A 27225-nucleotide genomic window follows, 5' to 3' on the forward strand; every position below is an offset into this window, starting at 1 on the left:
CTCATCCGCTTTATCCCAGGAGCCTACTAACTGGAGATGTTCTACTGTTCAAAGAGTAGAGAGGAATTTGTTTCGTTTTATAGTTGTTATTTCTATTCTGAATGGAGGCGTGAATTTAAAATCGGGTTTTTCTCATTCGTGTGATTTACACCCCGGGTTCCCACACGTGTAAAATTTAAACTGTGTATCATAACAACAAATTCATATTTCACGTAATGTGACAGAACGTTTAAACTGTTTAAAACAAAAACTGATTGCTATCTCATCTAGGTAGCTAATTGGCAAAAGCATAGCAGTTCTTGTATGTTACATTCTCCTCACCACGTACATAGATAATAGTTTAAAATTTTCGAACAATTATTAATATGACAATTTAAATAAGAATGTATTTAACAGCACGAATAAGTAATTTCGTTTATATTTCGTATACGGAAGAGGTTTATCCTATGTAGGATAACGAAACGTAGAGATATGTCGAATTAGCTTTTAAAAATGCAATTATAGAACAAATTCGAACTCAGGTAGTGCTAATACTCGTATGTGTAGCCGAACGATGTAAAATTGGAATGAATTTCGTGACTTATCAGCAACACTCCACTGACACAACAGAGTACAGCAGAACGCATTTTATTTGGTATAAACTTCGCTTCTAAAACGTTTTTGGACATGACAAATATGTAATGAAATTTTATGAAACTGTAGTGTTTGCGTGCGTGGGTTACATGTGCGTATGGTTGCGTGTGTAAAAGTTAGGTGTGAGTCCTAGCTAGACGCCATGTGTCACATCCTCTCATGGCGTCCCCACGATTAAGAATTCATCTTTTAAACGTAATAGTAACGTGTAAGCACACAAATATATAAGCTAATTTTATTGGCTCTACAAACGCCACCAAAAGTGCAATTTTAGATATAAAAAAATGTCACTTTTCATAGTTTATACTGTGCTATTAAATTTCATCATTGGTTCATATCTCAAAATTGGAAACCTTTTCATACGTCACTTCAAATCATCTTTAATATTTAATAATATCGCCTTAATTTTGGTCAGTGTTTATTTTTAGTCTTCAGCATTCTTCAAACATTTATTCTTTCTATACGGTCAGCCAATTTTTAAATGTAATAAAATATTTTTCCAGTGCGTATCCTTCCATCCGCACTATGGCCCTGGGGTCGACTCAGTCTCTAACAGAAATGAGTACCAGGAACGTTCCTGGGGTCAAGGGTAAAATGTGGGAACCTCAGCATCTCACAACCGTAAGGGCCTCCACGGCTTGTTACAGGGATACCTTTACACTTAACTCTGATCTAACTTCTTCAGTTAAATTTCATTATTCCCGTAAAACCCTTTCTCATTCGTTGGGGAACTGCATGCCCTGATGGAATTCAGACCTGTGGCAGCGGAGACATAGCTGCTGAAGGTCTCTTTCGCCGGACAGGTCCTAGGGTAGAAGCCGACTTAAGAGTGAGGCATGTGTAAACAGTAGATGCCGCCATTTGGTATAGGGACAACCGGAAATTGAAATTCTGGCCCGATGGGGGTCTGGTTACCTCCTGCGTAAAACAAACAACTCAAGACCACCAAGTTATCATTGGTCGGAATGTCTTACAATGAAACAATGAGTATTCAAAGAAGAAAACTTTATGAAGTCGTACATGTAGAGACTCAGGGCTTCTGTTTTAATTAACCCGTCCAATTGCGTCTTGCTCACTTTTACTTCTGATCGGCTTCCAATCATTTACGAGTAGGCCTTTTAAATTACTTCATCTCCTTGCGCCCAAGAAACTATCCCACTTTATGCAAGAGAACTAATTATGCATCCCTTTGGTTCTATAAATGCTCTTAGCGTTATAAGATGACATGGACGTCCAACTTCAGAACACTGAGGGGTCGCATTGTGCCTTAAGCACGTCTTTTTTTCAATATATCGACACAAAGTCTGCCCTGCAATAACCAAGTCTATGAAGCACAAGCGAATAAATTTAAACTGGTCCTGTAACTTTAAAAAACTTTTTATTTAGTTTAATATCGTGACGAATATGACCATTGCTAGATAACGGTTCGGTGAACACATTTCCGAGATTACGCAGTCAAGAGTGGAACCTCCGTTGCTGGGTAGCATGTCACTAGGCACTTTTCGTAGCGACGGACAAAACACAAATAATAATAGAAGAACAGTTCGAGGTGGTGGTTTCTCTTCGTTTCGCCCCGAATTATAAAGTTATAAAGAGAGGATATTTGTGAGAGAGTTCAAGAGATCAAGAAGCCTCCCGTGTGGAGAAGGGTTGAATACCTCCACCGAAGCCCTGCGGGTCGTAGGAGGCGACGAAAGGAAAGTCGAGACAGTAAAATTTTGCCCCGAGTCTCACGGGACTCTGACCCGAGAAAGACTGCGCTGACGAGCACCAGCAGCAACTGTAAACGACAGATCTATCCTCTCGTATTCCTCACTACTATTCAGTAGTGTTTAGTGAACCAGTTACTAGAGTGAGAATTGAGCCAGTTACGAGCGAGCACTGAGTGAGTTACTAGCGAGTAACAATTAACCAGTCAGTTGAATTGTAGCAGTCGCCGAGTCGGGTTGTATCGAGTGCATGGCAGTGTCTCCAGCACAAGAAGTATTTGTGATACTGCCGATGGCAGTAATTGTGAGATTGTAAATTGTGTGATTGTTAAAGCGAGTGTTCAATAAATTCGCTGTATCAAATAAGGCGTGAAATCACTTGTCGTGTGACATACCCAACACGTGATAGTATTAATTAATATGAGTATCGGCCTTATTAACCGTTTTCAGGGCTATACTATTCTTACATTTACCCATTTTTCGTCTGCTAATCCTCTCTACACTGATCAGTGTTTACACAGTGGGAGTGCTTACTCAGGTTTAAATGTTTCTTTTATGTTTACGTAATGTCATTTACAGAAAATATATTAATGTTGAAACTACAATTAAAAATTTAAAAAAGATCCGTGGTATATAGTCCGCAAGCGAACTATACCGACCGAGCGACTGCCGCTTATCGGTGAACTTAGTGCCAACTTATTCGGATAAAGGGTGTTACGTGGCCAGCGCTACGGATCCTCACGGCCGTTAATTTCGGGTTTCCAGACGAGAGCGGCTGTATCCTTGAAACAGCTCCTCAATTATCCTCACGAGGCTGAGTGAACCCCGTTCCAGACTCACTACCTCTCAGAAAAATCTGGTAGCCCCGGGAATTGAGCCCGGAACTCTGGATCCGTTGCCATAAACTCTGGCCACTAGACCACAGAGGCGGTCATAATTAAAAATTGAAACTGATAACGCTTACCGAAATATTTGCTCAGGGCAAAGACCACCTGGGTTTAATGCGAAATACTGCTCAGGGTATACAATAAAATCTCAGAATGACGGGCCCAAATTCTGTCCACAGATGTTCCCAGTCTGAAACAGACAAGTCACTGGATGTCGCGTTGGGCCCGAAACTCAAATCGTTTGGGCAGGAGGTAGGTTATATGTTGTACCTGTGACGTATAAGATGTCGGTGCGTTACCCTGGCAGATAGCGACAGTAGGCCTGCACTGTTCTTTGTATTACTCTGAGTCTATATTAAACTAAAGATTCTTGAAACTTACATTCTTTCTTCCATGACTCAGCACGTGATGGACAATCGGGGGTTCAATTCCCAACACGGCCAGTCACAACGTTATGAATAACCGTTCCCCTCTTCTATTATTAAGTGTGTACTGTGGAGTCATTCTGAGGGGATAGAGCACGTGGAGCATGAAGCTAACGACTCAACTCCGTTAAGTACTGAGGTACGAAATGTCCGGAGCTTTACCTCCATCCTTTATATACGTCATCCCGCAGTCCACTAAATATATAGAGGAATTTCAATTTTACCGTAAGAATATATTATTTTACTGGCTCTACCGCCCCCTTGAGCTCTGGCCTCTGATTTTCAGTTTCATGATCATTTTACAGACGGAGGGACTCCTTGGAAAAGTAATCAGTTCGTCGCAAGGCCTCCACCTAAACAAAGGACAACACAGACACAGAATAAAAGCATAGACACACCAAACACCCAAGCCCTGAGTGGGGTTCGAACCCACGATCCCGGCTTTAGAGCGAGAGGAGAGAGTTCATACCTTAGACCGCTTGGCTACTCTGACTGACCACCTTAAGAATATGGTCTATTTATATATCTCGCTTAGACGGCTCTGGAAATTCCAGTTTCATAAATACTAGCGGACAATTAGCATTAATCCTTTATAGCGGAGTAGTAACTACGTCAAACTGAAACATTTCGTTTTCAGAATTTAACTGTGGGGAAAATTTCGTTCTCGGAACAAACAAAAATTGCATCGCATCACTGACCTACTGTCTTTGTAATGGAGATGCTCTGTTTTTACGGGAAACGGTAGTCTATTTCTAAATTAGCATTTAGATTAGCACTGCATTATAAAGGGCTTATGTGATATATCGTTTTGCTGATAGGCCGACTGCTGGACTTAGGAAGTTTATTACACGCAAATGGTTAGAGGGCTTCAAAAAGAAAAGTACCGAGTTTTAACGAATGTGAAATTAATGAGATAGGAGAGAACAAGCAGCCTTGAGTCACTCTTGCACTGCAGAAGCCATTTAGCGTCCAATGTGAAGTGGCAATGGCAAGGACGCTGGATCAGTAGTGAAACGTTTGTAGTTGCCAAACTGTTAATTCAGTAGGAAACCGGGAAAATCAGGAAGAAATCTGATAACCGTCTCTCTGGTTCTCATTGAACCAAAGTACAGGGTTAGTATAAAAGAAAAAGACATTTTCAACGTTTTATAGAAACCAAAGTATTGTAATATAGCCAAAATACAAGGTTTTTCAATATATGTCTTTAAGTTTGTATGACTAAGTTAAAAACGATCTGTGTCTGAGGATTTTGCCACACGGCAGATAACAACACGATAACCCAGCTCGTTGCAAACACACCGGAGCATGTCCTCGTCAACACACGTTAACAGTTGTGATGCGTTGCTTTAGAGCGTTTACACTTACAGGAAGTGGAGGAACAAAATTCTGTCTTTGATATACCCCCACAAGAAACAGTCACAAGGGATTAGGTCCGGACTTCTTGGTGGCCAACCCTTCAGTGTCATGCTCTGGTCTGTTGAGCGGTGTTCGGAACGAACTGGGTTATCGTATTGATATCTGTCGTGTGACAAAAATATCACACATAGAACATTTGTAACTTAGTCTCACAAACTTAAAGATATATACTAAATTCCATGTAAATATTTTGGCTATAACACTAATACTTTTTTTGCTACAAAACGTTGAAATTATGTATTTATCTTACACTAACCCTGTATTTCCTGAAATATATGAGATGGAAGCTTATTGCATACTTTCCTTCTTATTGGTAAAAATTCGGATATGTAAATATACTAAAATCCCACAGACTTCTTAAGAATCTGGTCGATAAGAACTTTTATGTTGATGGTTAGTCTTTCATACAATTCTTTTAGCTTAAAAACTCAGCATACTGCTATTTCAGGAAGGAAATGTAATGTTATGTATCAGCAATTTCCGTCAGATAAGATATTACTCAGAAAATCTTTGTTATTCTACACTGAAACAGTTCTGTTTGAAATGTTACATTTCCTTTGCGTTTTGATCTGTCCATTATAATTGATATAAAAGTGGAATAGCTTAACTGACAAGCAGAGTCTGTTGCCAGTACACACATCGCTGTCATCCAATAAATTACTACTGTCAAATTTTCTTGCTTGTACTCCTTGGAAACCTGCCACTAAGTGGTGAAACTCTGCCACGAAAAGTATAGGTAGCACAAGCATAAAAATGAATATCTCACCAAAAATGGCTTACATCAACTGCAAAACCAATAACGCCACTCCTATACGTCGAATCCATAATATGGCTGATCTCGAGAACAATGCGCAGATATTCACACTTCATGTCCCCCGCCGCGCACGAAAACGTCATTACTTAATTATTTGTCTAACCTACCAGTAAATAATTCAGCATTGTGTTGTGTGGGTATAAAAATGAAATAGTTAAATTCAGTTACTTTTGTCCATTGTTTCAGGTAAAATTAGTATGAAATCTAATTGGTTAAATTGCACCTTTAAAGTTATGGTTTCAAGTTATCGGTTCTAAATTTAAGAAACAATAAACTGAGTGAAATTATGTCCGCTCTGACTTTCTATAAACCTATTATTGATTTTAAAGCTACGGACCTCAATATAAGGGGGCCCCAAAAAATGTATACACACTTCAACGTACTCAGCTGCTAAATTTGCGATTTTCTTTTTTATTTTTAGACAAATAAGTTTTTGTGATCCATAAAATGGGAACACAATGCTCTATTCGATCTTGTTCGAAATTAAACTTTTAAAATGTATCTTAAAAAAACAAATGTACTTTTTATGCGCGTGCATGTAAGCACATGCACGTATCGCATTCTGACATTCATCCTGTTTTTGCGCCCTTCTCAGCTTCAATAAATACACATATAAAACAGACTTAAGTCTGGCTTACTGGAGTTTGGTTGTGAATTTCTCTGGAAGTAATTCCTTAAAACATTCTTCAATAAATTACATGGAATCTGGCCTCACTGTCGAGCTCATGACTCAGCTCACAGATTCAGTGTGCTTAAAAGCCATTCTCTAACCAACAACAAGGTCTCTTTTGTATAATTTGGTAGCAATCTTCCATTTGATATGGCTCTAATATTTCGCAGAAATTTAAATTTATAACCTCAATTTAATGACACGAGTAGTCACCTTTCCAACGGCAGTCTTTACTTAGGCCTATATATGGAAAACAACTTCTGGCGTCATGTTTGGCAATTCTGTAAATTTACGGGTAACACAAAGGAAATCTCATGGGCACACACTTACTGTCGCTGTCAGATATTCCTTCCGTTCTTCCGTCCATCCGAAAGTTCATAAGTACCTGACTATATGTATGTACATCTATTTCTTTTTCGAATATTTCTTCATACATACAATTTTGAATATCATACATTGCTTAACTTAAGGAAGCTTTATAAACTGAGTAGAATAACACTAAAAAGGTAAAGCTTTCTTTGTGTTTAACTAATTAAACACTACACCATGAAGGAAAATGAGCAGTGGATATATAGACCCACATTTTCTTGACCTCGACACTAGTTGCAAGTGACTGGTCAGCTTCACGCCCAGGCCGCTTTACCCCCGGGGAAAAACCCCCCGTACCCATTTGATACTAAACTGGTTTGGACCCATGGTCAGTCTGGACGACGTGGAAAAGACAAAATTCTTGACGCTACCGAGACTTGAACTCCGACACCTCTATCGTCCAGCTCGTAGCCAGTCGCTATACCGACTACGCTTATATGGCATTAGATGATAGAATAATGTATTAATTTATTTTTGTTTTACTTAACGACGCCGTTTGCATTTCAACCTACATACCACAAATTCCTTGAATGACGGTAAATAATAAATTAGAAATTATCTGGACGGGAGCGGCATTGGTCTGATTTGAAGGTACTATCTTAGCTACTTTTCAATATGAACTGAGATATATAACAATAATCTCATTTCCTTTTTGGATATTCTGGTCATCAGGGAAGAGACGGCACTGCTCACACAAGTCGACAGGAAACCCACCCACACTGGCCAATACCTCAACTTCAAATCTCACCATCCGCCACATGTAAAAAAGGCTTGATTAAAAGTCTCCACGACAGAGCCTCCAGCATATGCCAAGATCCACAAGATTTGGTCAAAGAAATTAACAACCTGAGACACGATCTTCAGTTGAACGGTTATCCCAAAGGCTTCATTGACTCGGTCATTAATTCCAAGGACAGTCGTCGTCCGTAGAGAGAGGAAAACCCTCTGTGCTCTGTATATATTCCATATGTGATGGGTGTTCCTGAAAAGTTTAACGGGTAGGGAATCGATACAACATTAGGATAATCTTCCGTACGAAACACACACTTAGGAACTCCCTTATGAAAACTAGACCGAAAAGAGATCCTCAATAGACGGCACAGTGCGTCTATAGCATTCCCTGTGAATGTGGCAGAAGCTACATTGGCGAAACAGGCAGACCTCTGGCCGTGCGGCTCCGGGAACATAGGCATAACCTCAAAGAAGGTCTTCTAGAAAAATCTAAACTAGCTCAACATGCCTATGAAGAGGGACATAGGGTAGGCTGGGATGAAGCTAAGATTTTGGATATTGAAAGCCACATCAGGTATAGAAAATACAAGGAAGCGGCCCATATGGCATGCTCGGCCAACCCAATTAGCCAACCCAGTCTGGACTTTTCTCCCATTTGGATCCCCATTATCAGTAATGAAGTCACCAATTCACATAGAAGATCTGTATGACGTGATATATGCTTTATTGATTTCTATGAGGTTCTAAATTAGATAGGCGCGATTTACTCCATTGATGACGCTAGTAGTAGACACTATTAGTTTTCACTAGTTCTCCTTTCTATTCTAGGCTTTGGAGTTCATGGACTTTGTTATTAGTTTGGTTTCGTGGCATAAATTTCTACCTCCCTATCTATCCTGGTTCCAGGCATGTGCATGCTTGAAACAATTTTTAGTGTAGATTTTTCCTCTTAGCTCTCATGGGCTTAGCCTGGTCTCAGTTGTTTATAGCCTAAGTGTTTTGTGACATCGGTTGTCCAAAGTATAAGAGGCTTAAACTAAGCGGCGGTCAGGCATACGACCGTTCAAGTGATTAGACTGCCGTGGTAGCAAATACTGCTAGAAATAGGGCACAATCTGCTGTAATGAGCGTGGACTAACAGAGGCCTTGTATATATTGTACATAGAAGTGAGGAATAAGTGTGTATTTGTAAATGTATGTAAATACAGACTGACTAATGACAGACCAGACCTCTCGTCAGAGAGGGCGCCCCACATAGACAAGACAGTAATTTTAATTCAAAAGAAATATCTGGTCATGAGCCCCAGCTGGTGCTCGACACCAAGACAGACTGACTGACCGTCAGTTGCAACATGACTTTGACTTTGACTTGACATCCAGTGAGTAGGTGTCTTCCCTCATCTGAGGATGGAAACAGATCCAGTTTCCGAAACCTTGCGTTTTTCTTAGTTATTTAGAACCCGGACAATGAACGTCCGAAAACCCAGTATCTCTGTGAAGAATCTCATTCATTATGATTGGTGTCCCGTATGAGATCCGAACCGGGAACCTTTCGAGTACATGGCAGAATCGTCAGAGGTTGAGCTATTTTTTCGTTGAAACTGATCGTGATAAGTACGGTACGATGGATATATAGCATGTAAGTTATCAAAACTTACATATTTTCAGACAGATTTAAGTTCCAAAAGGAGAAAACTCAATATGTACAAATAGTATGAAAAGTATGAGATTCCCGTTAGTCAAAAATATTCTTCAGAGCTTTAGTTATGGATTTACATACACTTTCCTATTACTTTCCCATCTGACACTTCAATTTCCTTTCTAAAATCCGTTGTGCTCTTACTTTGAAACTCCGTACCCACCAGGCAACTATAGCTTCACCTTGAAATGACCTCGCCTGTCTTACATAAAAAAAAACACTGGAGTTAAAATAAATTGAGTTTGTAAAAAAATGTGATGGAATAAAACATGGATAAAGAAACAAAAAGTTCCCGATTTAAAATTCAATACTGCCTGATCATACGTCTGACTAGTTCCGTGTAGCAGAGTTCTTGTGAAGTAAGCTAATACCAATTGTTCAGCTGGTCAAGACGTTCCCTAACTTTCACGGAAACTGAAGATTCATTATAGTGTTCGCAGGAGCATGCCGCTGGTCTTAACCTGACTCGGTTTAATCTAATCCACAGCCACATAATCTAGTATCTGAGATCCATTTTAACGTACCCGACACCAACGCCTGATTCTCCAATGTGGCCTCTTCCTTTCTATGGGGTTCTGACGCTGGTGTAAACATTTCTGATTACTGGGGTCCTGAACTTTATCCATCGTCCTGTATGCTAAAGAACACCACGTTTCGGAAACTGATCTGTTTCCATCCTTACTTGAGGCGAAGTGACATCTACTCTGTTGGGTCCGTTAGAAAGAGCTAACAGTAATTTGAGGTCAGCCCTTTCTAAAGGGCCCAACAAAATAGGTGTTTCCCACCCTTTCACCTGAAGAAGGAAACACATTTAGTTACCGAGACGTTGTGTTCTTTATTGTCCTTTAGAATGCCGGACGAGGGACAAAGTCCAAAATCACAGTAACCCGAACATTCCTTCCAGGTTTTAAAACTAAAATGTTGTATTAATTTTTCATATATCTTATGCATGCTACATATCTCGTCAATCTCATCCTCCATGACTTAATAACCACAGCACAACTCAATGAAGAATTCCAGTTTTGTAATACTCTCCATTCACTTGTTATATACGTATTAAAATTTAGGTCACCATACATCTATTCGTTGTAACATGTATGACCGAGAGCATGTGTTTGTGTGTGTGTGTGTGTTTGTTAGTTATCCCTCTGCATTTAAGCTAGATAATATTCCGAAATATTATAAGCAGTGTGAAGCACTCACTTGTAATCCGTCATTGTCGTAACGATTTATCGACAATAAAACACCCTGGATGAGTTCCAATAAACAGTGGAATTATACTCCAAACAATATATTAAAGAGCAAAATACAATGCGAACTGTTTACAGGGAAGTTTGGGTTAGCTTTCCCTTCCATTTCAGATCTCGAAGTAACTGCACATTCCTGGCCGCTCCATAGCTCAAGCGGTTAGTCGCTGGCTTCCCACAGCCGAGGCCCGGGTTCGATCCCGGGTCTGGTCAAGTGGGATTTGTGGCGGACAAAGTGGCGCTGGGACGGGGTTTCTCCTAGTACTTTGGTTTCCCCTGTCAATCTTTATTCCACTAAATTCTCCATCATCATGTGCTGGAACTGCACATTCCTGATATGTCATTTAAATCATCTGCTGAAGTTTGTATTGCTGTTTTAATGTACTAGTTCTCTTATTCAGCTGTTCACAGTAGCCGCGCGGTCTAAGGAATGAACTGTCTTCCCTCGATCGGACGCTGGGATCGTGAGGTTCGAATCCCATTTAAAGCATGGATTTCTTGTGTGTGTATGCGGTTATTCTGTGTTTGTGTTATCTTGTGATTAGGTAGTGGCCTTGCGACGAGCTGATCACCCGTCCAAGGAGTCCCACCGTCTGTGAAAATGATATAAGGAATTGAGTAAGAGGCCAGGGCCCTGAATGGGCTAGAAAAGTCATTGAAAAAGCTTGTCCCTTACACATTCGTTGTTTTGTTCGTACTCCTCCAACTGTTTATCGGGATCTCCGCCTTGTGTCTAAGTCATCCTCTAGCATAAATCTCTGTACTCCGTTCACTGGGTTCCGTGAAATTCTTTGTAAGTGCCACAAGAATCGAGTCCCCGTGTGTACGATGCATTTTCCTGTTTTGGAAGAGACTGTGGACTTGTCGTCTGACAGATTACTGATGAATGAATGACTAACTTGAGGCGCAAAATTTATACAAGCAAGGTTCCACTGCTCTGGATGTTGTATTTCATATGTCAGTGGTTTGCTCTCATATCATAATAACTGGGTGGAAGACGTCTCAATGAGGAACTAAACTTGGTTACATGGGCGCTGAATTTAAGAAGCCGAAAAATAAATACAGTTAATATTATAAACAAATCCGTGGTCTATAGTCCGCAAGCAAACTATACCGATCGAGCGACCGCCGCTTGTCGGCGAAGTTAGTGCCAACTTTTGCGGAGAGAGGGGTGTTGCGTGGTCAGCGCACCGGATCCCCACGGCCGTTAATCTCGGTTTTCTAGACCGGAGCCGCTGTTAATACTATGAAATGCTTTTATTCTATATCTCCCTCTCCATATGAAGTCTTTTGCCATTTATTGTACATATTGAAAGTATAATTTAATTATAAGACCTATGTAACTTTTAAGTAAGTTAACAACATTAAAGATACACTAGGATTTTATTAGCATTAAGAGATGTTTGTAGCATCCGTAGTGAGCCTTATAATTGATATTCGAACCTACCCAATGTCTAGAAAGTTACTGTCATGAATAACAACAAAAGTACGAGTATATGGAAAAATTGGGGTTGTTAGAATTTCGTAGCGAGAAAAGTTACTCCAAATTCATAAAATTATATCTCTTATTTTGATTTATTATGATTCTCTTTAGATATTTCATTTGACGCTTATTTTTCGCCATTCGTTCTTTAGGCGACATAAATTCTACAAAACTTTAAATCGACTGCATTTCTTACAGATCCTATAGTTCACGTAACTTCCATTTCCCTAGTTTCTCTTACTTCCGTCTTATGGAAGTTTTCTTCTGCTGATGTCGACACGTCACCCATGCCACATATTTCAGGTCTCCGTTCAACCTGAATTCCTTGCGTCATAAGCGCTCATTCAGTGCAGATCATGACTGTAAGAAGGATGTGCAGAACATCCGACCTCAAGCCAATGTATGCGCATTCACAGTTGTAGGCTGACGAGCGTTATGCTTGGTTGCTTATTCCTTAGGCTGGTGTCAGAGTTCGTCTATTTACATGTTATAGCATCGACCCAAAATCCGTTACTATAAATTCTCAATAGTAAAAACTAGAAACTCCAAAGCACAGCAAAACAAAAAAAAAATCCTGGTAAGAAATAGCCATTATTCCTGCTCTGCTGCTGGTAAAACCGGAACAGGAGGCGGAGAACTTGGTATTTAATTCTCTTTTTAGTAAATACTAGTACTTGTTGGGGCACGCGGTAGCGTAGTTGGTTATTGTAATTGATTGAGATTCCAAGTGATTGTACAAGGTGTTAATAAATCCAATAATTCAATCCAAACCCCGTCTAGTAGTTACGCCCATCAATACGTGAAAAAAATGTTATGCTAAAAATTAATGAGAAGTTTAACTATGTTACTGTCTTAATAATAGATCTCCTCCAAGTAATATCTGAAGAAATGTCCTTCTGTAATGGAGGAAATCTATCATATTTATTTCCGAGATAGAGTCAAAGGGCACACTAGCTTTTCTCCGAGAACGGTGACGGTCTAGACTTGTATTTTGGAGGCGCTCAATTAGAATCTCAGCAGGAACATCAGGTATAGTTACTCAAGTTTTTTTGGTTATCCTCAGTCCCTACAGGCAAATCCTGCAGTTGTATCTCAATTATGCCTCGACTGCATCCTTCAAAGTCCTCTCCAATTAATCACTTGATCCTATATGTTCTAGCTACTGATAATGCAGTAAGACGACCGAAAACAGAATATTCTAAAGCGGAATTAAAACAAATCCTTCAGATCTTTATCGTATAAGTGACTTCCAAACTGTAGGACCTGTAACATACCATCGCCATAAGATTCACGTCAAGTAAGCCATGGTAGCTCAGTGAGCTACAGAAAAGGAAGCTGAAACATGAAGATTCTGCAGCCTGGCTTGAATTTTGTGGTATGGAACAAAATTGCAGGAAAATTTGACTCCTGATACGCAACTTCATTTAGACCCCACGTAAACAGTGTTTAATGTGGACAATTTCTAGGATGTAAATATATTATATTCACCGTGTCTTGTAATTTTAATATAATCTTGAGAGTTTGAAATGCCTGTGTCACTTCTGTGCAGGGTAGCAGCAGTTCAGGATTGCATCATGTTATCACCATGTCGTGACTGTCAGTCGTCGGGAGGTAGGGAAACAGTTCGTGTAACTTTTATTACATTTTTGTTGACGTAAGGCGGAGCGTAGGTATGTACAAACTTATATTTTTGTAGTGTCAACAACCCAGACTGTGAACTGTATTCAGTCGGCCATACTTCAGACACTGCCTTAAAGCGTATTTTCGTCTAGAAAAAATATATGTTAGTCCTGGGCAAATATATTATAAATTTTATATTTATACCAAGCGGAAAGTTGGTGTAAAATTAATGAAATTTCAATGTGCCAAATACGGACTACGGAAATGCTGACGAACTATGCAAATAAGGAACTAGATGAACTAGAAAATAACTCTAATTTAGCAGCACCACAGTGGTGTATCACTAGGAAATAACTACAGTCCATTCGCGGAGACGAGACAGTTAGCGTAAACAAACCAAGCCCCGCGTCGCCACAGCTGACAGCAAGGAGTGGACAAAGCGCGCAGTTACTTCAGTGTACTCACTGCATTCGGACGCACGTTAACCTGCATTCAGACTGAAGAGTGAACTTTGGACACCCTTGCAATGGTACACACATCACGTGATCGCTGCATGATTTCATTCAAAGAGCGAAGGAGATACCGCGTGCATTTTTTACGAGGACTCTCTCGTCTCCGCGAATGGACTATAGATAAGTAATACAGTGGAGTCCATCTTGAGATGCCAACAGCCGCTCAGATGGTCAAGACGCTCCACGACTTTCGTGGCGCTACATTGTTCATTGCCTTGTCCACAAGAGCCCGCCACTACACACACAAGAATCAAGTCTACACACACTCCGATCGTTTTCCTTTACGAGTTATTTCAGCGCATCCACTGCCATGAACCAGTACTGAGATTATATTTTTGGGCAGTGACAAACATTCAACATGTTTTCAGTCTCTTCGTTTCTTCTTCTTCCTTCAGCCTGAGGCACAGAGCTGTAATATTCTCACACATCTGACAGAAGACACAAGATACAATTCAGAATTGTGTGACACTAAGTTCCTAAATTTATTATACCCTAAATTTTTGCAAAAAATGTGCTGCGTATTAAATCCTACTTCAAACTTCGGGATATTATTACTGGTTATACTGTGATATTCTCAGAATTTCGAAAATAATATAAGAATATATTATTTACATGCAGACCAATATCTTCTATGGATTTTAAAATAATTTATTTGTATCTGTGTAGTATTTACATCTTGAATCATTCAGTTACAGTCTCCTCAAAATCTATTATATATTTCTGCAAGTATTTAGAGATATATGGAGTACAGAAAATTCTGAAAAAAAAAGGAATATTACGCCATTAATTTTGTCCATTATTCGTATATGCTATATCCTCTACATTGATGAGTTCTTGTTTCAGCATGCAACTTCCAGACGTCCCACTTCACAGGAATACAAGACTCCATCGTCTTCTGATGGATGTCTTCAGAATTCGCTTTACACAAAACTGTGGCGAGGTAACAGCAGTGCATTGTAGCCCCTGCTCCATGTAACTGTACCTAGAGGCTGTTGTTTCATTCGTAAGTAATTTGACAGTGCTGCACGAAATGCATTGTCCATAATCACAGAAAATATATAAAGGATCATTATGAAAACATTTACCTATGCCGTGACCTTAAGTCAGTGCCCCTAGGGTCAAATGAAGGCTCTATATAGCATCTATATTGAACAGAATATTATGAGATGCATGTGTCGTGATGTACGCATGTAAGAGATGAGAAAGGAACACAGTGTTTTCGTCGAAACATATGAAGAGAGGAGACGATTTGGATGTCAGAAGTGTGAGGTGGAGAGAAACATTAGAATGGATCATAAAGAAAGTGGGAAAATATAAGGATTGACTGGATTCATCTGGCTCAGGAAATGGGAAAATACCGGGACATTGTAAATGTGGAAATGGGCCTCGGTGTTCCATAGAAGACTGGGATTTTAAACAATGTTGCGACTACCTGTCTACAGATCCAGAGGCCCCGGTTTCGATTCCCGGCGCTACAGGATTTACTGATAATTAGTGGGTCTGGAATGGGGTCCACTCAGCCTCATGAGGATAATTGACGAGCTATGTGAATGAAATAGCCGCTCCAGTCTAGAAAACCGAGATTAAACGCCGTGGGGGTCCTTTGCGCTGACCAAGTGACACCCTCTATCCACAAAAGTTTGGCACTAACTTAGCCAACAAGAGGCGGTTGCTCGGTCGGTATAGTTCGCTTGCGGACTCAAGCCACGAAATTTGATTTTGTTTGTTTTAGCGACTACCAACACAGAAGAAGGACTCTGTCCCATGTAGTTGTTCATATGTGCAGTATGTCATTATGAAGAACTGGACACTTGAATTAACGTGCAGTTGCTGACATCGTTTGTACGATAGGCAAGCGTTGTATAAAGGTAACATTTTCTCCTTGTCAAATTGAGTACCGTGTCTGGAATGTAAATAGGAGAGTGGAGTTTCGTTTCCACGCATTCTCTTTACTCGATGAGGGGAGAGCTGTCCACTTTGCAACCCATTCGAATTATCCCTGAGGAGAAATTCCTGTTACCCATCGATCAGGGGGCTGGATGACCTCCAGAACTGACATGAGCATTGTGATGAAGAGAAAAGTCTATCCTGGGAATCGAACACAGGCACTATAACTTGTGGCCTGGATACTAACTAACTCCATTGAGCTAAGCTCTTCTTGAGAAGCCGCAAATTCTGCAGCTATTCAAGAACTTCCCAACATTTTATGGAACCCGAAAGTTCATTACTATGTTCACGACATCTTCCATTGGTCCCTATCTTGAACCAGATCGACCCAGTCCATACCATCCCATCCTATTTCTTTACGATCCATTTTAACAGTTTCCACTCACCTACGTCTTGGTCTTCCTAGTGGTTTCTTTCCTTCTAGCTTTCCCACTAATATCCTATATGCATTCCTCTTCTCCTCCATTTGTGCTGCATGCCCTGCTCATCTCATCCTCCTTGACTTGATCATTATAGTTATATTTGGAGAAGAGTACACGATATGAAGCTCCTCATTAAGCAGTTTTCTCCAACCTCCTGTCACTTCCTCTCTTTTCGGTCCAAATATTCCCCTCAACACCCTGAGTCTATGTTCCTCCCTTAATATCAGAGACCAAGTTTCACACCCATACAAAACCACAGGCTAGATTATAGATTTGTATATTCTAGTGTTTGCGTTTTCAGACAGCAAGCGAGAAGACACAAACTTCTGGACTGAATGGCCCGGATACTACACAGACCAAAACGTAACGAGAGAAATGAGACGCAGAAATACTGGGCTGCGTCAATTTCATGAGCTTTCTGGCATACACTGTTCCAATGAAGCACCAGGGGCCCAGAGGTTTCTGAGGTTGATGTGCACATGTAGTGCAGATCTAAACAAATATTGTTGTAACATAACTTGAAGGCACAAAACCGCCAATTTGCAAATGAGGCAATAGACATGAGTCATGGCCCAGATCCTCCCAAAGAATCCGTCCAATTCTGAGGCCTCTGTAAGAAGGATTCATGAAGCACCAGATTGGTGAGATGGACTCCAAGCCCTTCACCCAACCTGACATACATGGTGACATCTGCCCAGGATATTGGCTGTTCAGTACTTTCCTGCTCCCATACTGGTATTGATCTTTTTCCTTTGGCGCTACAGCCCAAAATTGTGCCTTGGCCTACCTCCATGAAACTCTCTGTTTCAATTAAATTTACTAGATCTTAAGACATTCGGTAAGATTCCTTGGGCGGGTGATCAGCTCGTCTCAAGACTGTACACAGACACATAAAAATGCACACGGACACACACACATTAATATCCATGCCCTGAGTGGGATTCGAACCAACGATCCCAGCTTCCGAGCGAGGGAAGAGAGTACATGTCTTAGACTGCTCGGCTACCGCGATCGAAACTTGCCCTGATATTTACGAAAACTGTTGTAAACGATATTCTATTGTCATAACATTAATCACTATGATAGAAATTTAATTTGTTTAACTTCCATTTTAACCGCTCCATTCGAATTCCGTGCAATTCTGTTGCATTGCTTTATTAATTTCCTTGTCGTTGCGTGACTTACCGTAGCACGCTTCGCTAAGCTGTGATGTGACTACTGTTTAGTTACATCCTGACAACTTTCCGAATTCTTCGTACCAGGACAGAAGGAATATTTTCGTTTAGGCCTACTAATGTGCGATCCGCTTTTAAGAAAAAAGGTTGCGTGGAAGCTGTCCACTGTGAATCTTTCCGTCTTATTACTGTACGAACTCAAGATGTACTCTGATATATGCATGATTCAACTCTCTTCACAATTTGCCTTCCAAAAAAGTCTCTACAGGAGAAACCTTTCTCTAGATCATGTTGAGCATTTTCACTTGGCGTGCAAATAGCTTAAGTCATCACAACACTATATTTCAGAGTTTCCAAGCCACACACATCTGCTGCTCAGCCTGGCTTCATGCTGGCCCATAACTTTAGTTTGTACTTGGGGCTGCACCTGTTTATCCCCCCACCCCGACCCCAAGTCACACTTTACTGCTTCAGCTCAAGAAATTCATTCCTTGCGTACCAAAGCATCTATGTAACTTCAAGGCTTATGGTCTAATTACTTAACAATATGCTTATGTAAGGCGACTTGAAAGCAAATGAGAAGGAAAATACCGTGGCCTATTTCATGTTACTCTCAGAACAACTGATATTGTAACGGGTACCGCCAAAGAGAATTAGGCGCGTTACTGTTAGAGCTGCTCGGTTGAATTGGGAAACGCACGAACATATGCTACAAGGCAAACCCATCGTGTTCTTTATTTCCCTCAGTATTGAAAAATACGTGGTTACTCTGGGAACCCGGGATATAGCGGCTGGCTACGGGCTGGACGACAGAGGGGTCGCAGTTCACGTCCTCGTGGAGGTAAGAATTTTCACTTCTCCACGTCGTCCAGGCCGGCTATGGCGTGCAACCAACATCCAATGTGTACCGGGGGTTAAGCGGCCGGGACGTGATGCTGACCACTCATCTCCAGCCAGTGTTGAGGTCAAGAAAATGTGGATTTATACATCCACTCCCGCATACGCCTTTATGGCGTAGTGCTTAATTAGTTAAGCACATGAACAACTTCACCTTTTTACGTGTTTTTTTATTGCTAGTGGGATGGGACTATGTCCCTTATACTGCGGCAACTTCTGGCCTATTGTACCAGTCCCTGATGATAGGTGAGGGTGATTGTGGAGCAATTAGTGGAATGAAGATTGGCAGGGGAAGCCGAAGTACTCGGAGAAAACCTGCCCCAGTGTTACTTTGTCCACCACAAACCCCACTTGACCAAACCCGGGCCGCCACGATGGGAAGCCAGCGACTAACCGCTTGAGAGATGGCGCTTTTTACTGGTTACTCTGCAGCTTCTTCCTCAACTGAGAATACATATGCAACCCTCAAGACCTGCTGTCGCAGTGTTTATTAATTCTCGTGGGAGATATTAAAATATAGTTTAAGGCCCAACGGAATAAGAAAACTTGTGAACCGTCGCACCAAATACACAGGTCATAGGAACTGAGCAGGAAAGTAAGATACGATGTTTAATTACAGTACGATTTTTTCTCAAAACTTGCAACAAAATTTACTTTAATTTTTTACTAGGGATTCATAAAACAGCAGTACCTACAGAATTATCAAAGGGACATAAATCTAATGATTGGAAGTAATCATTCGAAAAATATGGCTGAAAAACATTGCCGAAACAGGTTTAAAATTTATTATGCTGGTGCAATTTAATAAGTGTTTCAGAATGTGACTTAATTCAGAACTTCGATGTTGGTGAAACTGCAAAACAGGATTGCATAAATTTAATTATGGCTAATTAAAACCAACGAAAGGGCAATTTGAGCTCAAGAGTTAGTCGTGAAAAACTGAAGATCAGTTACTTAAGAACACAATGTTAATTGTTGTTACCATTCGGTGTCGAACGAGATCATGCATGAAAGTAGCAAGTGATGTGTGGAAAACTCTCAGCGTCTTTAAGGCTTAATTTCTTTTTTTGCCTACGGGAGTGAATAAAGCCACAATAATTGTGAATATCTGATCGGAAAAGACGCGGGGTGAAGAGTTTATGGCCTTTCATTGATTCTACTCAATATTTTCCTGTAGACATTAAAAGAAACCCACAAGAATTCTCTCGGTAGGAATGGACCAAGATTATAACCCGCAAATATGGGACAAAGATATATGATTGGTAATCACCCATGAACAAATAAGAGCTGATTCGTCGTTCAGTGGTTAGATCAGTACTAAGAATTTCCAGGACTCCATTCCAGCCGTCACCAGTAACATTAAACAAAGAATAATCAAATACACCTCGACCACGTCAACCATGATATTGATACAATGAAGCTATGCTGATGATCAAAAATGTTGTTGCCGGTTTCTAGTTTTGGATTAGGCACGCTCGTGTTTTGTTTGTAGGTAGCTGCTGCCAGAGTTAAAAAACATTTTTAAAAGTGTCTGAGTCTGTTTACTCTACAGTTGATATCAGGGAAAAGTGTGGCGGTGGGTGGCGAAAAGAGTATATCCCAACAACATGGTGTCAGCTATAATTGAGCCATATCTCGCGACTCCCCAGCAAGGGGACCGCATGCTACACTAGTGACACCTGTGTTTACACACTCAAAATGTTGATAGCAGCCTCCCCCTCCCCCATACACAAGTTTATTTACACACAACGTACAGAAAACATTTTCCTTGCCATGTCGACGTACCAGAATGTGTTTTCTCGACAATGCATTATTCTGCTTGCATAAAATTATTGCTTCAAGATGGTTTATTGACTGTCCATTTTATTTTATCCTTGCAACTTTTGGCCCCTATGCCTTCGAACTTCGAATTACTAAACTGACTTCCTGTTTTGTTCTATAGCTACATGTAACTGACCGCAATCCTGCAATTTTAAAAGCCGAAAAGATGGAAACACAGAGGTTTCCAATTTGAGAGGTTTTATAACATATATTTACATTACGTACTGAGTATCCCAAAATAATATTACCACTTTGCATTTCATTGGTTCGACGTTACAAAACGATTTGTGCGCCAATGGCGCATCTCATACAAGAACATCTTGAAGACATTTCTATACTGTAATTTCATGGTACTAAATTTTTATAAATTACAAATAAACTCAGAGAAAAGTGGTCATATTTTGCAGAGAGAATATGTATAACCAATTACGCTTCTATGCCTACATATTGGCAAGCTTAGGACACTGAACAAACCAGTGAGGAAGCCATGCTCAAGTGTTTTATTCTGGTGTATCCGTTCGAAACTCGAACCAACTATATTCTGCCTTGACTGAAGTTTTCCGTTCTTAATTTCCTCAGTCTCTACAAGTTAATTTCAGATGGTACAGTGATGTATGCCATGCCCCTTTCGTACATATTGTCACATAATGACTGGAAGCTAGGAAAGACGGCTGACGAAGGCCAGCTGCAATTTAACCGACCGAACGAATGGTTACTGAGTAGTCTGAAGGCTTCCAAAGCCGTCAGAGAGTAAAATATGGTAATGAGTACCTTGTGATTCGAAACCAGGAATAGCTGTGCTGGCGAGGGCCAACACCGAAGCAGAAGATCTTTAAAGCAACGTCTGGTGAAGACATACGACATAATGTGTGCTTCAGTACAGTGAACTCTATGAGTATATTCGTGAAACCTACATATAGGAGTTGTAGGTGTTCAATAAAGTCTATTACCAAACCAAACCCCGTGTCCAGTCGCTAACACGACACAGTATCACTCATATTCATAACCATCTTAGCATCTCAGTTAATTCTTCGATGTGGAATATCTTTCAAACAGCAGATAGCGCTTGCGAGGTTTACACGGCAGTGACTGAAACCTAACGTCTTCTGAGATTTGACGCCATGTAATCTGTAAATATCTACCGACATTTCGGAGGAACGTATTGCTTATTATGTTTCTTCTTATTATTGTTATTGTTACTACTACCAACATGATCAACATCAACATCAACACATAATTGGATGGAATAAACGTCGAAGTATCGCGTCGTCACCATGTTTGTAATTGCTGACTTATAAACATCATTTGAAACAAATTATGAACATTTGGTTTCTGACACCGCTTCATATTGTTGGTGTATACAGACGTTTCGGTGTGTAGATTGAGGAATTTGCTCGGGTATAAGGGCGCTGCAGAGAAGGGGCTCAATGAGACCCCAGGGAAGGAGCAGAGACGAGAAGACCGAGCTGGGTAAATGGGAAAAGTAAGAAAATGGCGCACCCCTTTAAAGAGCCTTTTGAAGTAGTCACCTAAGTGCGTTTGATTACGCATAGGAATAGACCTAAGTAAATTTATGCAAATGTAATCCCATTTTCACCTCAAAGATTGTGAAGATGCTTCTATTGGATCAGCTCAATAAAAGAACTCCATGGATTTTCGAGAGAAAAGGAAGCAACACTTCCTTTTATGGGACAGACCATGTCACTCGTTGCTCAAAATCTTTATTTAAAAAAAAAGGCTGTTTAAACTCAAAATGACGTGATATTATTTTATTTCATTTTATAAAATAGTGTCGCTTCATTTTATGCCACTTTCATCCAAGATATGTGGCACCTGTTCTACATCTCACACTCCGTGCCAGTAGCAATCATATTCCGAAAAGGTTCCAGTCCCTCTGCAAATACGATATGTGATAAATTTATTTATTTATGGTTCATTTGAAGCTTTGAGTTGCTAGCACTACATGGCCTGAAATGGAGGGCTATGCGCTGAATAATGGGTTGGAATGGACATAGGAGGAAGATGTCGTGTCTAATCCGAAATATTATCACGGTTTTTCCTCGTAGTACTGAGATAAACCGCGAAAAACTTACGTCAGGTTTGTCTCTGGCACTGCCGAGATTGCAGGCAGGCACTTCTCGGAGACAAATCAAAAGCATTATCGCTTGAGTCAACTTGCTCGGCCGTCTGAGAAAACTGACCGTGGAGGCCCATAGGGTTGTGAGACGTCGAGGCTCACACATTTTGCAGACAATCGGTTCACAGATGGCAGTGAGGTTGTCAGCCTTGCATCCAGGAAGATTCCTGATACTCATTTCTATTAGAGGTTGAGTCGACCTCAGGATCATAGTGCGGCTGGAAGGATTAGGTCCACTGAAAAATCAAATGGCCTCATCGGGAATCGAACCCGCAAACCTCCGGCTTGTAGCATAGTGCCTCAAGCAACTACGCTACCGCATGCCTCATGGTACATTAAAAAATTGTTTTATAAACGGCCAGCATTATTAAAAAAATATCACTCAACATATATTAGCTCTTTACATTAGCGTATTTATAAATATTCAGTATTTTGAAAACGATATGAGTGTACATACATATATATACGTCGCAATAATTTTCTGGAAGTAGTGGATTGTAATGTCGGGCGGTTTCCGGGCTGTGTGACAGAGGTATTTCGTAATTACCCCCAGTCTCTACGGACACAAAGCAGGATCCTACATCTGCTAGGACACAGCTGATCCCTTCAAAATCCTATTCATCAATCCTTCCACCACTCGATAACATAAGAGTCTGGCACACTGACAATATCTTAAAAAATTAACACAAATCCTAAATGTCAGGTGAAGGCAAAGCTGTCCCGTGCTTTATTAATTAAGCACTACGCCATGAAGGCGTATGGGTGAGTGCATGTATAGAGCCACGTTTTCTTGACCTCGGCACTAGTTGAAGGTGAGAAGTCAGCTTCACGCCCCTGCCGCTTTACCTCGAGGGAAAGAGCCCCAGGTACCCATTGGATATAGAGGTTGGGTGGACCCCAGAGCCGACCTGAACGACGTGGAGAAGAGAAAGTTCTTGACCCTACCGGGACTCGAATTTCGAACCCTCGGTTGTCCTGCCAGTCGCTATACCGACTACGCTATCCCGGCTCCAAGCCTTAAGTGCAGAAATACTAGTGCTGCAAAAGCAATACAGTGTTCTGAATGTCGGATGCACTACACGAACTGTTATTTTTTTTCTGACTGTGGTTTCTGTAACTGCTGATAGTGAGTATGGAGTTCAGTTCGAGTGAGAAGACTTCAATATGTACGAGTATAACACATTTCAGTACAAGTCAGCTGTTTTCACATAGAAGGAGACAAGTACTTATCTCAACAGGCGAGACCAATTCAAATTATAACTTCAACTTAGTCCTGTGTAAAATCTAAAGCGACATAAAATTACACGAACGTATCACATTAACGGAACCATACGAAGTTACACGAAGAGTTGGAAGAAGCTTCGAATTTCAACACGAAAGCATCTCTTGTGAAAATAATCTCTGTTCTTTGCTGAATGCTCTGTTTCGTCTGCGTATGGAATTCCATACTTCGCTTTGACCAAAACGCGGACACCGAAGTTGTGACGAAGTTAGAAGAACTGACGGAGTAACTGTCAAAATTACAGAATGGGAAGATGTATCGTGTATTGCCGTCTTCTTGGTCAAGACACCGTGCATTCTGGTAGGTTGTTACTGATGTTTGATGGGAAACTGCTCCCTCCATACTCGCCTCCATTTTCAACACTGAAACCAGTTAGGTTCCTCCGCAACATCGGCAGTCACCTATAAAACTATACGGTCTTGTAAGTCAGAAGACTTCAATGTACATTTCTGAAGTTATGAAAATCTCAAATATCATTGGGGGGGGGGATAAATTTAGATCATTAATAGGACTACGGCTGACTTAGCTTGGAGCTGGGATAGCGGAATGGGTATAGCGACTGGCTAGGGGCTGGGAGCCTGAGGAGTTGGAGTTCGAGTCCCGAAAGGGCTCTCCACATCGTCCAGACCGGCTCTGGGTTCCATCCAACCTCCTATCCAGTGGGTAACAGGGTCTCGTTCCAAGGGGTTAAAGTGGCCTGGACGTGAAGCTGACTATTAATTTTCAACTATTACCGGGATCGAGGAAACGTGGATCTATATATCCACTCCTCCATACGCCTTCATGGTGTAGTACTTAATTAGTTGAGTAAAGGGACAGTCTTTTTTCTTTTTACTGCTGACTTAGCTTAGGAAAATCTGTCATATTTAGGTGACTAATATTGTGTAAACATGAAACAAGAATGGGGAACTTGAAAAAAGAAATACATGACATGTTGGATGGAATACTGATATAATGACAAAAATTAGAACATCCATTCGCAGAAGGGAAGACTGGTGCGATATTACATGAGAGCCCTTCTGGAGGAGCTGCCAATTCTGCAGCTACTCAAGAATTTCCCAGAATTTTATGGAACCCGAAGGTTCATTACCGTGTTCACAAGAGCCCTCCACTGGTCTCTATCCTGAGCCAGATCTATCCAATCCATACCATCCCATTCTATCTCTAAGATCCATTTTAATATTGTCCACCCACCTACGCCTTGGTCTTCCCTGTGGTCTCTTTTCTTCTGGTTTTCCCACCAATATCCTACACGCATTCCTCGTCTCCCCCATTCGTGCTACATGACCTGCCCACCTCATCCTCCTTGATTTGATCATTCTAATTATACTTGGAGAAGAAGGTTAGGAAAATGTTTACCTGGTCACAGAAAACAAAAGAATATTATTCAAACGTACTCATGTTCCATGTTATCATTTATAGGACCCGAACCACAGTAACTGTGTTCACAAGACCCAAATGTTTCATCATACTCTGAAACAGATGAATTCAGTCCATTTTAATATTATCCTCCAATTTACTTAAAGATCTCAGTGCGTTTCCTTCTTCTCCTGTTAAAATTTTGTGTGGGTTCCTCAACTTTTTTAAATATCTAGAAGTACAAGTAATTACAGCTGGCTTCTTCAGTTTAATTAAGCTATCCATAAACTATGACTTTCATAATGCTTCCAGTATCAGCACTGCTAACAAATTAAGAAACGTTGTACGATAGGCGAGCTGTAAGACATTATGACGTAACGTTCTCAAACCTTAACGCTTCCAAGCTCATTAATAGAACGCAGCTTTGCAGACAGTTGACATTTGAGATGAGTGCTACAAGTAGAAGGAGAGGCTGCCACCACTTCTTAACCACTGTTGACATTACGGGGTGACAGCCACGAGTGACAGCGAATTCCTTTTCGTCCAACCCTTTCCCTCGCGCCGTTCTCTGGCGTTTACTCCCCTATCCATCTACCTGAACTTCAAAGCCATTTTCACGCCAAAATTAACGCCATAGTAATTTAATGTCTTTCTTACTTGGAAGTAAATTTAATGGATTTTCTTTTATACAAGTATATAACGAACATTACAGAATTTCTGGAGATGTTCGAAAGCGTAAATCTTCCTCGACACTAACACTTAGGTCCTGTCCAGTTGATTTACTGCTCTACCGTAATAAATCTTAAGTCTTACATCTCCGTTTTATATATCTTGCATTATTTGTTCCTGAAACTATACTAGAACGTGTACTCAGCACCCGAGTCGGTATAGCGACTGGCTACGGACTGGACGACCGAGAGGTCAGAGTTCAAGTTCCGGTAGGGTCAAGAATTCTTCTTCTCCGCAGTGTCCAGACTGGCTCTGTGGCCCATCCAGCCTCCTATCCAATGGGTACCGGGGACTCTTTCCCCGAGAGCAAAGCGGCAAGGGCGTGAAGCTGACCACTCACCTTCAATTAGTGTCGAGGTCAAGAAAATATGGGTCTATACATCCACCCACCCATACGTCTTCATGGCTTATTAGTGCTTATTAGTTACGTACAGGATATCTACAACTTGATATCATGTATTATGTGATTATGAACCGATATCTACATAGATCAATATGCAAAAGCCGGGATAGCTCAGTAGGTATAGGGATGTGCTACAGGCTGGAAAACATGGGTTCAATTCTCGGAAAGGGCAAGATTTTATCTTCTCCATAACGTCCAGACTGGCTCCTGGGTCAACCAAGGTTTCTATCAAAAGGGTAACGGGGTAAAGCGGCCGGGGCGTGAAGCTGTCCACTGACTTGCAAGTAGTGCAGAGGTCAAGGAAATGTGGATCTGTACATCCACTCGCTCATACACCTTCATGGCGTAGCGCTTAACTTGTTATACAGAGGAACGTTTTTTATCTGCATGGGAGTGCGTTTGTGAGTGTAGGACCTGCAGTTCTTGTTGGCAGGCTCACACACCAAGGATATTTACACCAGATCTCGCAAAGATTCAGTGTGGTGGCAATACCAGACGTTTATGACACATTTTATGGATTAAGAGTTCCGCCGGAATTTTATATTCCCTACCCCGGATTGCGCGTGACATACGAGTAATATGCAACAGCAAGGCCGCGCCATAGCTCAAGCGGTTATTCGCTGGCTTCTCACAACGGCGGCCCGGTTCGATCCCGAGTCTGGTCAAGTGGGATTTGTGGTGAACAAAGTGGCGCTGGGGCGGGTTTTCTCCGAGGACTTCGGCTTCCCCTGCCAATCTTCATTCCACCAAATTCTCCATCATCATAATCACCCAGGGCAGGTTACAGTAGGCAAATTAGTGACCGTCGTGCCGAGTAGAACCAGTTGGACTCCACCC

General features: G+C 41.0%; 1 protein-coding gene across 1 annotated transcript in view; it reads right to left on the minus strand.

Moving 5' to 3' along the window:
- LOC111875427 (zwei Ig domain protein zig-8) overlaps positions 1-27225 on the minus strand; it is a 209710-nt gene that overhangs the window by 131954 nt on the left and 50531 nt on the right. The window lies entirely within an intron of this gene.

This window comes from Cryptotermes secundus, unplaced genomic scaffold (assembly GCF_002891405.2).
Source record: "Cryptotermes secundus unplaced genomic scaffold, Csec_1.0 scaffold172, whole genome shotgun sequence".
Classification (NCBI taxonomy): domain Eukaryota; kingdom Metazoa; phylum Arthropoda; class Insecta; order Blattodea; family Kalotermitidae; genus Cryptotermes; species Cryptotermes secundus.